The sequence below is a fragment of the Ambystoma mexicanum genome, chromosome 2q (genome assembly GCF_040938575.1).
Source record: "Ambystoma mexicanum isolate Mex_15411 chromosome 2q, UKY_AmexF1_1, whole genome shotgun sequence".
In the NCBI taxonomy this organism is placed as follows: domain Eukaryota; kingdom Metazoa; phylum Chordata; class Amphibia; order Caudata; family Ambystomatidae; genus Ambystoma; species Ambystoma mexicanum.
In genome coordinates, this window is record NC_090924.1 from 820076762 (window position 1) to 820090389 (window position 13628).

General features: G+C 47.8%; 1 protein-coding gene across 1 annotated transcript in view; it reads right to left on the reverse strand.

The window, feature by feature from the left end:
* The window catches only part of LOC138569763 (cAMP-responsive element modulator-like), a 1496827-nt gene that overhangs the window by 799959 nt on the left and 683240 nt on the right, over positions 1 to 13628 (reverse strand). The gene's annotated exons all lie outside the window — the stretch shown is intronic.

Genomic DNA, 13628 nt, shown 5'->3' on the forward strand with positions numbered 1-13628 from the left:
AAGTGCTCCTGTGCCGGGCGCCCGCTGCATATGAAGCCCTTGCCCCTCCCCTTTCCATTGTTGCCCTTCGCGGGCTTCCTGTTGCGCTTGGCGCTCTTTTGAAACTGTTGCCGCCCTCTCCCCTGCCCCCGAGGGGGGAGGGGGGACGAGAGAGCGGAAGGAGGAAGGCCCCTGCCCCGGTTATCGGGTTGCCTCCTCCATTTTCTTTCTGTATTTCCGTCGTCACCTTCATAACCTGGGCATTTGTCCATTAGTTAGGCCATGTGTATCACCCATTTCTCATTCTTGCCAGCCCCTTTCCTGTCCCCTCTAGTAAGGTGCTGAATGAGACATTTTCTTTTGGTTTGGCGTAACAAGGCCGCAGATTTATTTTCACATAAATACAACCACAGCAAACAGATCTTGAAAATAGTTCCAAAGATGTAGCGACTGCTCCTTGTCCTGTTTCCCCCTTTTTATCCATGTCCATTGCAGGCCCAACTCCCCCAAGACCTTCGAGTCTGAGAACCGCCTGCCCCTGCAGGTATTTGCGGACTGGGGGAGCGCCGTTTGTTGGGGGGAAGCTGAGCCCCAATTGCTACCGCCAGACACCCCCGCCGTTTAGGCTCCCAGGAGGCGCTGTCCAGACTGGGCGAAGCCCCTTCCGGTTTAGCAATGGCTCATTCGGAGTCTTTCTCTTCTCATTGGTCGCCACAACACCGCCACGCCAAAGGTGGGTTACCGCCCACCGTGGCTCCCCCCTTTTCCTATTTTGTAGTTCTAGCAGTTCTGAGTACACCTTGCTACCCAGTGCAACTCAGTCTATCCTCCTTTGACCAGGGATTTCGCCTTTGCCGGTTGTGTCTGATCTAGGGATACCTCCGTCCCCTCCATCTTTTCCGTCATACCTTGACCTGCTCTCGCCCAACCGGCTCCTGACTCTACCACCGATTTGAGGCCAACTGCCTCTCCTTTCTTCCAACCATCTCCTTTGTAGACACGACTCTCTCAACCCTCCATGTCTGATACCCACCTGCCCACACAGGTATTTTTGGGCTGCGAGAGCGCGATTTGTTGGAGGAAGCGGAGCCCTTGCTGCCACCACCAGACGCCCCTGCCGTTTTAGGCTCCCAAGGGGCCCTGGCCCGACTCCGACCTTGCCTTGTCCAACCATCTCCTCCGTGGACACAACTCTCTCAACCCTTCGCGCCTGATACCCCCCTGCCCCTGCAGGTGTATTTGGGCTGAGAGAGCGCAATTTGTTTGAGGAAGCGGAGCCCTCGATGCCACCACCAGACGCCCCTGCCGCTTTAGGCTCCCTAGAGGCGCTGGTCCGACTCTGCTCCTTGCCTTGTCCAACCATCTCCTTCGTAGCCACGGCTCTCTCCACCCTCCGTGCCTGATACCACCCTGCCCCTGCAGGTGTTTTTGGGCTGAGAGAGCGCCATTTGTTCGAGGACTCGGGGCCCTCGTTGACACCACCAGACGTCCCTGCCGTTTTAGGCTCCCAAGAGGCGCTGGTCCGACTCCAGAGTAGTGGAGTCTATACCCAAGGCTACTGTACATACCGACTTGTACTCGGGGTCGAAACTTATCCCATCTTTTGCCTCATACTAATGGTGTTATATTGATTCAACTTAACTGACCACGTGCACGTGCGTTGTGTATTAGTATCCTTCGTGGCCACCTCTGCAGCCCAATGGATAGCCTGAGCCCTCTCCCCCGCATCAGTGCCCTTGCAACTACCAGGCCATGCCGTGATAAGTTAACCCACCATGCCCCCAACCTGGACAACTTGCCTTGAATGGTATGCCCTCTTGTGCATCTGCCTCAGTGGATCAGCCACTGACCTGAGCGCCCCAGCCACCTTCACCCCCTGGCCAATTCAGATATGCCCCATACCGTGAACACTAGAATCTGCCCGGATATGTTTGCCTAAAAGGGTATCCATCTCCCTCCATCCACTATCCTCCCGAGCAACCTTATCATCCTGTCCGCTGTTCATCTTGCCACAAAACTCCTTTGAATCCTGTGGGGGGCGTTATTTTCTGGAAGTTCCACCTTCCTGCGGGGGCCCTCCGGGGGAGAGCTATCCTTCTAATCCCCCTTGCTTAGCCCGGGAACTAACCTTGTCCTCACCTACTGTACCGCGACCTGCGCCACCCTGTCGTGATCCAGACCCACCACCTACGTGTGGTGGAAATTCCCTTAACAGCCCGCTGCGCTGGAAGCTGGCTACAGCAACGTGTCTTCACGGCCACCAAGCGAATTCCGTAATAGTCATTTGCTGGAATCGCAGGACCAGTATTGATTCCCTGCCGTGCCTTTCCCTATTGACGGCACAGCGCCCTTTGCCGTAGTGCATCACCCTGTGAGTCACCATCTTGAAACCCCTAATGGAATTAACATTCATGCTGTGACAGTAGGGATCGGAACCCCCCCAACCTTACAGGACTCTACCCCCTGGCTTAACCCGTTGTGCCACCAGACCAGTTGTACTATCAGGCCACCCGACTGCTTCGTTCGTAATTTACCTGTCCAACACACCCTTCTCGGCATGGGGTGACTAGCAACTCGAGTTCAAAAACAGGGCAAACTTCTATAATGATAATGCTGCATTATTTATATAGCGCCTTGATCCAAAGCTCTTTACCAAGCCCCTGTTTATCGGAATGATGAAAGGCTGAGTTGGCCTTGCAGGGCTCCGAACCTGCAGCTCACACTAGCGAGCGCTTAACCTGTTGATTTATTAATTTATGTTTTAAAAGTGTTTCCCAGCCCGTGGAATTCCAGGAATTAAATTCATTATTTGGCACGCGCTTAAATACCCAGATGTTTCAAAGCGCAGACCCGTGGCTCAAACCTGTGTTGCTTTGTGTCGAAGGCGAACACGTTGCCGCTGCGCTAACCTCCCGCGACAGCTGAACCCGAAGTGGTCGACCTTAGTGTTGCGCCCACTCGGGCTTTGCGACTTATTTGGGGCAATGCTGGCCACATTGCGACCTACTAGTCTGAACAACAAGCAAAGTGAAACACCGTCCCGGAGGACTGATCTTTTATTCCTACACCCCACTTGCTAGTCTTATCATCCCTGCCTCGCCTGTGTTGCTCCATGGTCGCGTCTCCTGCTCTTTCCGGGGCCTAGTCCCACTACTCTGTGTGCTACAGTTTTACCTGTGCCGGACACTATTGCATTCTTCCTAACATAGTATTCTAGGGCAAATCCTGCAAAGCATTGCACTGTTGCGTTTTACTGAGTCCCCCCCTTAGGCACATTGCCCACTCCTTGTTCTATCCATATTCAGACCTGCGCGCCTTACCAGAGCATGTGCTAGGGAGTAACCGAATAACCCTCTTCCCAACTTCCCCAAGATGGATTATAAAATTAAATTTATGCATTGGATTAGCCCAATTTTTTAACTGCTCCACATTCGTGCAAAACCCAGTACTCGCGTGAACCAAACCGCATGTTCAACTTAAAGAATTACAATATGCCATAACCCTGTCAGTAAAAGTTTGATCCAAAGCAACCCCCTGGTGTTCCCCCATCCATTGTCCCTTCCTAATAAACACCTGATGGGGCACGGTAAAACGTGGACTGGCGCCTTAGTTCTCAATCACCTCGTTACACCACTACACGTGTTTCCCCCTTTATCGACTGCCGCATTTGGAAACACATCGTGCGGGACGGAGGCCATCGCACGTGCCACTTGTAACCATGTCCATATGACTGCAAGGGTAGACATCTTCACAAACTTCATTTAAGAAGTAGACCCGCGGTGATCCACCGCAACTGGACAACAGCAAACGCCTTTATAACACCCAGCGCTGGGCCCTCTTCATAAATAATGCCGTGCACTACCTTACAAGCCTTAACGTACACCCTGTATTTGCGATCCCATAAACTGCTTTACACTACCATTGCTCCAGAACTAACCCAAAATGTATTTCAGAAAAACAGTGCGGGTCCACCCCCGAATTACGCATCATGCAGGACGGAGGCCATCGCACGTGCCACTTGGAACCATGTCCATATGACTGCAAAGGTAAGACATCTTCACAAACTTCATTTTAGAAGTAGACCCGCGGTGATCCACCGCAACTGGACAACAGCAAACGCCTTTATAACACCCCGCGCAGGGCCCTCTTCATAAATAATGCCGTGCACTACCTTACACGCCTTAACGTACAACCCTGTATTTGAGATCCCATGAACTGCTTTACACTACCATTGCTCCAGAACTAACCCAAAATGTATTTCAGAAAAAACAGTGCAGGGCTACTTCAGAATTTGCGTTCCTCTGAATGAAGTGTGCATTAAAAATCAAATCAGGACACCGACTATGGCCTGCCGAACCGCCGATGCGTTGCTCAGAGCGCACACCCATCATTCATACAGACATTTTTCCCCCTCTCGGGATGCCCCCACAGACAAAGCGGCCGTATCTGTATGAACATATTGATCTACTGTCATATAACAGCGTGGCCCCCCCAGGTAACTCGTCGTTGTAAGTTTTGTTCCTATTTTCCATGCAACCGAGGAAAATTAAGTAGATACGCCCTCGGTAAATTCCGAAATGAGTGTGCCACCATTACATGCGACCCCAGAACCCTACATCGCATTGAAATTCATGAACCATGGGCCCAGCGGACAAAAACGGAACAGAGTGCCGCCTGTGTGGTAGCCATACAATAACAGCCCCCTCGAGGATGGAAAACGCATGCTACCTAATTCATGTAAAATATGCAAAACGCCGCTGAACAGTAGAACCTCTTGGAGTATTCCTGCGCAGCACGGCGGCCGTATTAACCCCTGAATGCACAATGAGATAAAACATGTCCGAGATTTTGATATTACGGCCACCCGACATGCCCAAAGTGACCACAACCGTGCACCCTTACCGCCTAAAATTGCCAGCCCCTCTCACCAAAGGTCACCGGACTACTGGCTAGCTCGCTGCTGCAAGGCAAGCCCGTATAAACTTGCACCATGTGGCCAGGCAGCCCCAGCGTACACGTGGGAAACGTCGAAGGTCCATGCTCACAAATACCTTGCTGGGACACCCTGCTCTCAGTAACTCGACCTGCAGCCGACTGTACTACTAACCCTTTAGCAGTTCGTAGTCCTCGTACCGGGTCCCGCTTTCCTCTCTAAAATTACCCCGTTCCTTACCGGACGCACCCTCCAGCTGCAACCATATCGCTGCTTCCCTGCAACCTGTCATGAAACCGGAACCCTTCTTCTTCTTCTGTCTGGAAACCTTCTTTTTCTGGTTCGTGAACAGCAATCCGGACAGTAACGAAATCCTCTCCTGGTTGACGGGCGCCCGGCTGCTGGAAGAGCTGCAAGTGCTCCTGTGCCGGGCGCCCGCTGCATATGAAGCCCTTGCCCCTCCCCTTTCCATTGTTGCCCTTCGCAGGCTTCCTGTTGCGCTTGGTGCTCTTTTGAAACTGTTGCCGCTCTCTCCCCTGCCCCCGAGGGGGGAGGGGGGACGAGAGAGCGGAAGGAGGAAGGCCCCTTCCCCGGTTATCGGGGTGCCTCCTCCATTTTCTTTCTGTATTTCCATCGTCACCTTCATTCTATTCCTTCATTCTGGGCTCGGCCGCTATCGTATCAGCGTGCGTTTCAGTATCGTGTGGCTGCTACAATGTATCTTCAGCAATGTATCCTTGTTGCCCTGACTTTATTATTGCCACGCTATGCCTTCATTCTGGGCTCAGCCGCTATGATCAGCGTGTGTTTCAGTATCGGCGGGCTGCTACAATGTATCTTCAGCAATGTATCCTTGTCTGTTTCATTTCTCTATGTGGGCCTCCGCTAGTGTCTGGTGTAACAATAGAGCGCAGCTCACCCATTCGGGCCCCCGCTGACAGCCATTTCAGCGTTTATCCGTATCATATAGTTCGTTCAGTATTCTACTGGCAATGTGTCTTGGTATCTGCGCTGCCCCTCATCCGCCTGCAGCTGCCTCTAATGTGGGTCCAGCCTCATTTATCTCGTTTCACATGACCGTGGGCTTGCGGGTCGTCCTGAGTATCGCTTCGTTCCGTGTGCCCCTCTCCAGCGCTCATACCCGGCTTCCGCGCCACAGCAAGACAGGGGGCAGCCGATCTGTGTGTTTTTATTCGCGGGTTCCGTGATCAGTCAGAAGGTCTCTTGGCCCCTCTTCCAATGTACGCTCCGTTTTCCTCGGGGGCTGCCTCTTTGATCGCCTGCATCAGACCTCTATTGAACTTCCAGTTAGGCAGGTCTTGGATCGCTGCTCCCTCTGTTGTGACAGAATGCTGCTCTTATCTCCAGCTTGCTTGCCGCGCATTCCCAGATGAATGTTCCTTCGCATCCGCAGCTGCTTTGTTCAATCCCTTTGTTCGTCCAAGTCCGCCATTTTACTTTTCTTGTCTGTGAGCGTCCTCAACTTGGAAGGCTTCGTTCTGTGCAGACCTTCGTTCCAATATATATGCAACGTCCAGTTGGTTTGCAGCACACCTTCCTATGCCCGGGCGTTCAATTTCAGAGATCCCAGGTGACGTTTGGCATATTTTTTATGCAGATCAATTCAGGACCTGCAGGAGCTTCCCAGGAAGCACGTCCTACTCAATGGCTCCATAGCCACGACCCACCCACCCCCCACAAGTTTCATACTTCCCTTCATTCCAACAGCAGTTCACCTCTTTTACCACTGAAATCAGGCAATCATTATAGGACTTCAGAAAAGATATATCTTCTCTGATGGAACGATACCAACGAGGGGCAATCCAGGAACTAACAGAGGACAACAAACTGTCTGATATTGCCATAGAAGAACTAGCCAGGCTCACACACAATATGGAAATACAGTGTGAAGATCTTGACAATAGATCAAGACGGTCTAACATACAGATTTGCAATTTACCAGAAACAATCTTAGATACAGAGCTAAAAGACACTCATCTACATCTTTTCAGATTTAATTTCAGGTGAAGAAGGAGCCACAGTACTGCTAGACAAGGTACATAGGACAGGTCTGAAAAAAAACAATCCCGGCGTCCGCCCACGTGATGTTTTGGCAGCCTGCACATCATTTCCCCAAAAGGAGCACATTCTCAGGGACACACGCACATCTTCTGCAAACACATAAAAGGGCAGCGAGATCCAACTTTATCAAGATCTCTTGCAAACAACTTTGCAGAAACATCGTGAGATGCACCCGGTCGTGAAAACATTACAGATGCAAGAGATTACATATCGGAGGACATTCCCATTTGGACTGGTTTTCTCTCCAGAAGGGAAACGACGTAGGATCACGTCTCGAGAAGCAGGAATGTCCCTTTTGCAAATCGAAGAATATGCCACGGTGGGCCCTTCACAGGCCGCTGCAGATCGTGCGGATCAACAATCTAAACCCTGGGAATGGATAACTATAACTCAGTGTGGTAGAAGGGGCAAGTCTAAAAATCAAGAAGCGTTGAAGGCGCGTCTCAGAGGTCCCAACTTTAAAAAACAAGGATAAAGAAGCGCAGGAGCAGGCGAATCCAAGAGCAAAATTTAAGAACTGACCTTTACTTACTGATTTCATTCAGACACAACATACCATCTTGGAACAATCTGTTCAGGTAACAGCTGGGGTATTAGGATACCCTGCACATTGCTCTGGGGTTACGGTTGATCCACGGCTGGGGTTATAGATCCCGGGTTATGTTAGGTACCGTGGCTCATACCAGGGAACAATGTTTGGGGAGTTTGTTGGGTTAGTTACACTTGGGTTGGGGATTGTAGATGGGAATTGGGTAAACGATTTAGGGAGAGGGGGTTGGAATTCATGGTTTTTGGCTACGTCAACAAAAACTCATGTTTGTACAAGATGCAAGATTCTTATGATATGTTCTTTCAATGAGAACATTCAAATGCCTAACATTAAATATTAGGGGTCTCAATGCTCCAGCAAAGCATCAGAAGTTGGAATCTCTCATGGGGTGGTACCAACCGGACTTGGTGGCCCTCCAAGAGACACATATATGTTTAGCTGACAGATCCAAATTCCGTTTACAACGATTCCTGGTTATTTTACAGGCTAACGCAGTGACCAAGGTAGCTGGGGTACCGTTGCCATTTGGGACCAGCTTACACACCAAGGTGCTTCGAACCAAATTCACAAAGAAGGTAGTTACATTTCGCTACCTTGAAGATAGGCATACAAAAGTTTACAGTGGCATCAATATATGCTCCTAACACCGGGCAAGAGGGCTTTTTAAAATCGACTCTTAAACTCTTGGAATCTTTTATTGAAGGGGAGATTATTCTTCTGGGAGATTTTAATATGGCCTCGGACCCTACTGGACACCGGAACACTATCTCCCGCTTTACGAAATCTCTGCCATCCAAATTACTTAGACAAAAATGCACTCTGTTGACATTGGTAGATGTCTGGCCAGCACCTAAGGTGTCAGAGAAAAGATTTACCTTCTACTCACATGTCCACCAATCTTTTTTTCGCGTATCGATTACGCTTAGGTCTCAAAGTCCCTATAAGGTAAAGTAACCCAAATTACATGTCAGACAATCACAATCTCAGACCACGCTCCACTCATTAAAGGAATGGATCAGGCAGAAATTATTATTGTCCCTATGGTTCGGCCATGTGGTTTTAACCATAATTCGATCGATCGTACAAACGTTTCCTATGCACCTTGCCCGAGTTTTCATCTTTGAACACAAGCAAAATCAGGCAGCAGGGCACGGCCTTTTTGTGATAATCTTATCACTTTCCGCATCGCCCTGGGTGACCTGCGTTTGCGGCACTAAATCATATCCCCTGATCCTGACATGACTAGACGCGTACCGCCATTTCACAACGCCAAAGCACGTCTCGTGTCAACATTCTCTGCGCTTCAGCTACTGACGTGTCGCCATGGAAACGGCAGGAGGCCCCTTTCCTGGACAAGTATAAACAGAGCGTTTCACTACACACAACAGAAGATTTTCTTTTCCATTCCTCTCGCTGTATTTCTTTGAGTATTCCGTGACTCGGTTCTGTGCTCTGGTCAGCTATCTTCGTTGCTTGTAGCCCGTGTGAACAGATACCAGTACCATCGCTATAATTTATTTTTGTTTCTTTACGACACAATGGCAACAATAATGCCCTACCTGTACGAGCCCGAGTATTCCAAGGAGGAATTACTGGAAAGAGCAAGCTCTGTAGACGTTGGGGATTTGGACAACAATTGGGCGGACGTTTCAACAGATGAAGAGCCTCGGCCTAGTCGCATGGAGGGTGTTTCCACCTGGTGCACCTGCAATCGGCGTGTGCTAATGCCAACCGAGGTGGAGAACTGCTGCTGCCGAGAAAATTCTGGATGTTTGTCCTACATATTGCAAGGCGATCCACAGCCGCAATGCATTACCGAGCTGCCAGACTTCACAGCAGTCTGTCTCACACGGTCCGTGTTGAGGATTTTGATGGTGCTTATGCACAAAACTTCGCACAACAGTTCGCCCTAGTAATCCAAGCAACGAGTAAGTGTAGTCTGGTTCTGATGTCAGTTAGGCCACTACTATTTCACGGTTGTCTCCTGTATTCTCGTAACTTCAAGATATCATTGTCATATCCATTTAGTCTTGCAATTCTCTAGTAATAGTCGCATAAAAGTCGTTCAATATTGTTCAGTGTATAGTTAGCATTTGTATTGGCAAAAATGCCATTGTATAAAAGAATTGTCATTGACAACTAAGGTTTAATACACTTATCTTGGTCATTTAAAAACAGATTGTATCTTTTTCTTTCATAGGTGGTACCGGCTGGTGGCCTATCGTTCGTACACATGGTGGCTTCATGGCAGGCTTGGACAGTACAGGGTATTTTCCCTCGCCGAGCTGCAACCAGACCTTTACAATGTGTAGTATTTTAGTGCCATCAAAATGAGAAACCAAATAAAACACAACATATTTTTTATCAATGGTTGTTTCATTTTTTTAGTGAATCAAGTGTGTCTCCATTCAGCAGTGTTCCGGTGCCTTGTCTGCACGCCTCCCAGCCCATCCATCCCACCCCCCACTATCAAAGGCAGTTCGCGCCAGTGGATGTGCGCTACCATGGGGGGCTGTCAGGGGCGCGAAGGGCCAAGGTGCCAAACAACATGTACACTTCAAAAGGTATCCCACACCCAGGGGCCATTAATCACATGGCCTCCTCAGACCCCGTGTCTCCAGGCAGGCCTCCCCTGAAGCAGGCCGCGCCCCTGCAATGTGCATAATACCACGACACATACACGTCATTCATTCACAAACACACCCCTTTTTGTTATTCTTTATAGACCACTGGATGTTTACCATGAGAATATCTTTGAGCACTGCAAGTCAACTCGTGAACGTGCTACTCTGTGACCGCTTCGAGTGAACTCGTTAGTGTGCTACCTGTGAACATCTCCCTGTTCTCCTTCCACTAATTAATCTGTTTGCTGAATCCAGCTGTTTGTTGGTCAAGTATCCTAATCGTATTGCATCCTTCGCGTGCCGTGCCTATAATATAAGCATGTTTCATTTTCGTGCATGATAGAACATTCAAGGGACGAGTAACATGTTCTGATTTTCAACACATCAATGAATCGTTTGTGAAATTCATCCTATTATACAGCTACACACGCTGCACTGGTTTTGCTGTGGTACCCAAAAGAAAGCGTCTATCGAAAAATGTATGGTCCAATTCATTCTTTCTCACATGCTCATGCAAAATAATTTTCTAATAATGTTGACCTTTATTTTGCAGAATTTACAACAATGCCTGCATGTGCTATTTTCGGTTGCCGTTCGAAGACCCATGACAAATCCAAAGGCATTACAATGCATGTATTCCCTAAGACTGTTGATCGAATAAGAGAATGGGTCAGACGTTGCGGAAATCCACTGGAAGACCTTGAAAGTAGAGTCAACCAAGTCTTGGAGGACAAGAGGGGTCATCGATACTGCATCTGCAGCTTGCACTTCTCATGGGATATGTACGACACATCCTTGTACACAAAGAGGAATCAACCGAGAGCAACTCGGAAATTGCTCCCAAACACTATTCCGACTTTACTCATGAAAATGCCGCCACAGGTGAGTCACGCTGCAGGATTTAGCTTTACCCCTGTATTTTCAGTGTAAATGCCACTTATAGTACTTTCCATATTTATGTGATTGAATAGCTGCTGAAATAATGAGTTTTTTGCTAAACATCAGTCCATGGCCCTCATTACGACCCAGGCGGTAAGTTACCGCCTGGGTCCTACCCTTACCACCATGGCGTAAACTATGTTTACGCCATGGTGGTTGGCGGATTTACCGCCCCATTCCAAGGTGAGTGGGGCGGTAAATCCCCATTTCCCATTTTACCCTTCCCCATTCCCATTTTCGCCCCATAGGGCATAATGGGAATGGGGAAAGGTGATAATTACGGCACTGTAAATTACGGTGCCATAATTATCGCCAAGGTCCCTTTGCAGCATGGATTTTAACGGCTGCCAAAAAGCAGCCGTTAAAAGCCATCCCGCAAAGGGAACCTTGTAATCAGGCGTTAAGGGTCGGCGCCGTTTACGGCGCCGTAAACCCCTTAACGCCTGAGTCAGAATGAGGGCCCATGTTTTGTAGAACCCACATAGAAAAATGATTTATGGGGACAGATAAGTATGCTATATTATGCGTTTCAATAAGTGTAATTTTCTAGTATTCAGTCTCCTTACATGCCATTTTGTAATGTTTGAATTTCTAAATCGAATAATACTTTCCCTTTACCACTCCATTACTATCCACCGAATATGAAGGAACAAGATTCAACATCCACGTGTTGCCAGGAGTTATCAACTACTTCGAGCGCGTATCAGGTAATCTTACCTAGCTATTCTGTTCCAGACTGGTTTTATGTACGGAATTCTAGATAATGTGATTATATTTTTGCAACGTATCATTGCATTACACAATGTTTCTTTACCACTTTACTGTTGATATGTACCTTTGTCGTCTTTCCAATTTGTGTATACCGTTTCCAATCTTTTCAACCTCACTAATGAAAGTACTGTGTTTCAGGGAGATGCTGAAGCATCCACTACAATGCGAACACCCTTCGTAGTAGATCCGGTGTCAGGGGTATTGGTCATCATAGTTCAATAGGACGAGATAATCAGATCATATTTTTGCAACCTATCATTGCATTGCACAATGTTTCTTTGCCACTTTACTGGTGATATGTACCTTTGTCGTCTTTGTCCTGTTTCCAATCTTTTCAACCTCACTAATGAAAGTACTGTGTTTCAGGGGGGTGCTGAAGCGTCCACTACAATGCGAACACCCCTCATAGTAGATCCGGTATCAAGGGTATTGGTCATCATAGCTCAATAGGACGAGATAATCAGATCATATTTTCGCAACCTATCATTGCATTGCACAATATTTCTTTACCACTTTACTGTTGATATGTACCTTTGTAGTATTTGTCCCGTTTCCAATCTTTTCGACCTTACTAATGCAAGTACTGTGTTTCAGGGAGATGCTGCAACGTCCGATACAATTACATTATCCATTGCGGTTGTTCCGGAAACAGACCATACAGTTGCTCCAGAGCCAGAGGTATGCGCATTGACAGTACCATCGAATAAAAGAAAGTCGGTCTAATTAGATGTGTAATGCCAATGACTTATTTTAAATGGATACTATTTTTTGTAGGGATGTATACAAGATCCGTATATTGAACCGGAGGAACGTGTATCAGAGTCGGTCCGCCAGTTTGCTGATGTTAGAGTAAAGAAGGTTTCAAAGAAAAGAAATAAAAATAAGGTTAGTTATAAACACTTTCTATTGTTGGCAAAAGTTTTGTGCTAATGCCTTCATTATATGTTTTTTTGATGTCAATTGTACAACACTGTATGTTGGATTTAGACTGAACATCCCTTTTCCTATCTGTCCTGTAGTTGCCCAATCGAGTACGGACTATGTAGACACAGACAGCGATACAAATGACAGACTCTGCGTGCCAAACTGTGTTCCCCATGGAGGAACTATTCATTGAGGCGCGTTGTGTTCACACTGGAGATGGCTATGTCCATTAGCCATAAAATGAATTTTATAAGACCGGCGATTCCAGCAAAGTGTTCTTGGACCATTGCTACAATGCACCTGCACCGCCAGAGGAAGACGCAATTGAATTTATAGAAGATAGTTTTACATTACTCGATGACCACTTGACACAATCGACACCCGCCAAAAAAATGCCCCCCAAAAAACAGTCCACATTGATGTTTTCTCCTATCCATCGTCAAGTAACAGATGTTGAAATGACAGAAAATGAAGCATCAACACTATTGACCAACGAAACAGACAAAGATATCCACTATAGTGTGTCCGGTTTGGTTGAAATGTCCACAATGGTTCAGTCCGAAAAAACAGTGTTGCCAGATGACAGTATAATAAAAGAGGCCAAATACATAGTATTTGACAGCAGCTTGATGGAGATTATAAAGATGCTGAACTATGTGCATTCAGTGGGAGGGGAAGTATGTAGAAAGCCATTGGTGAGCGTGACCCGTGTAACACAAGGCAGTAACCTGAAAATACATGCCACCTGTGAAAAGTCACAAAGCATTTTCATGGTCCACTCAACCGATGCTGGGGAAACTGCCAGCTGGCAATCTACTGTGTGCAG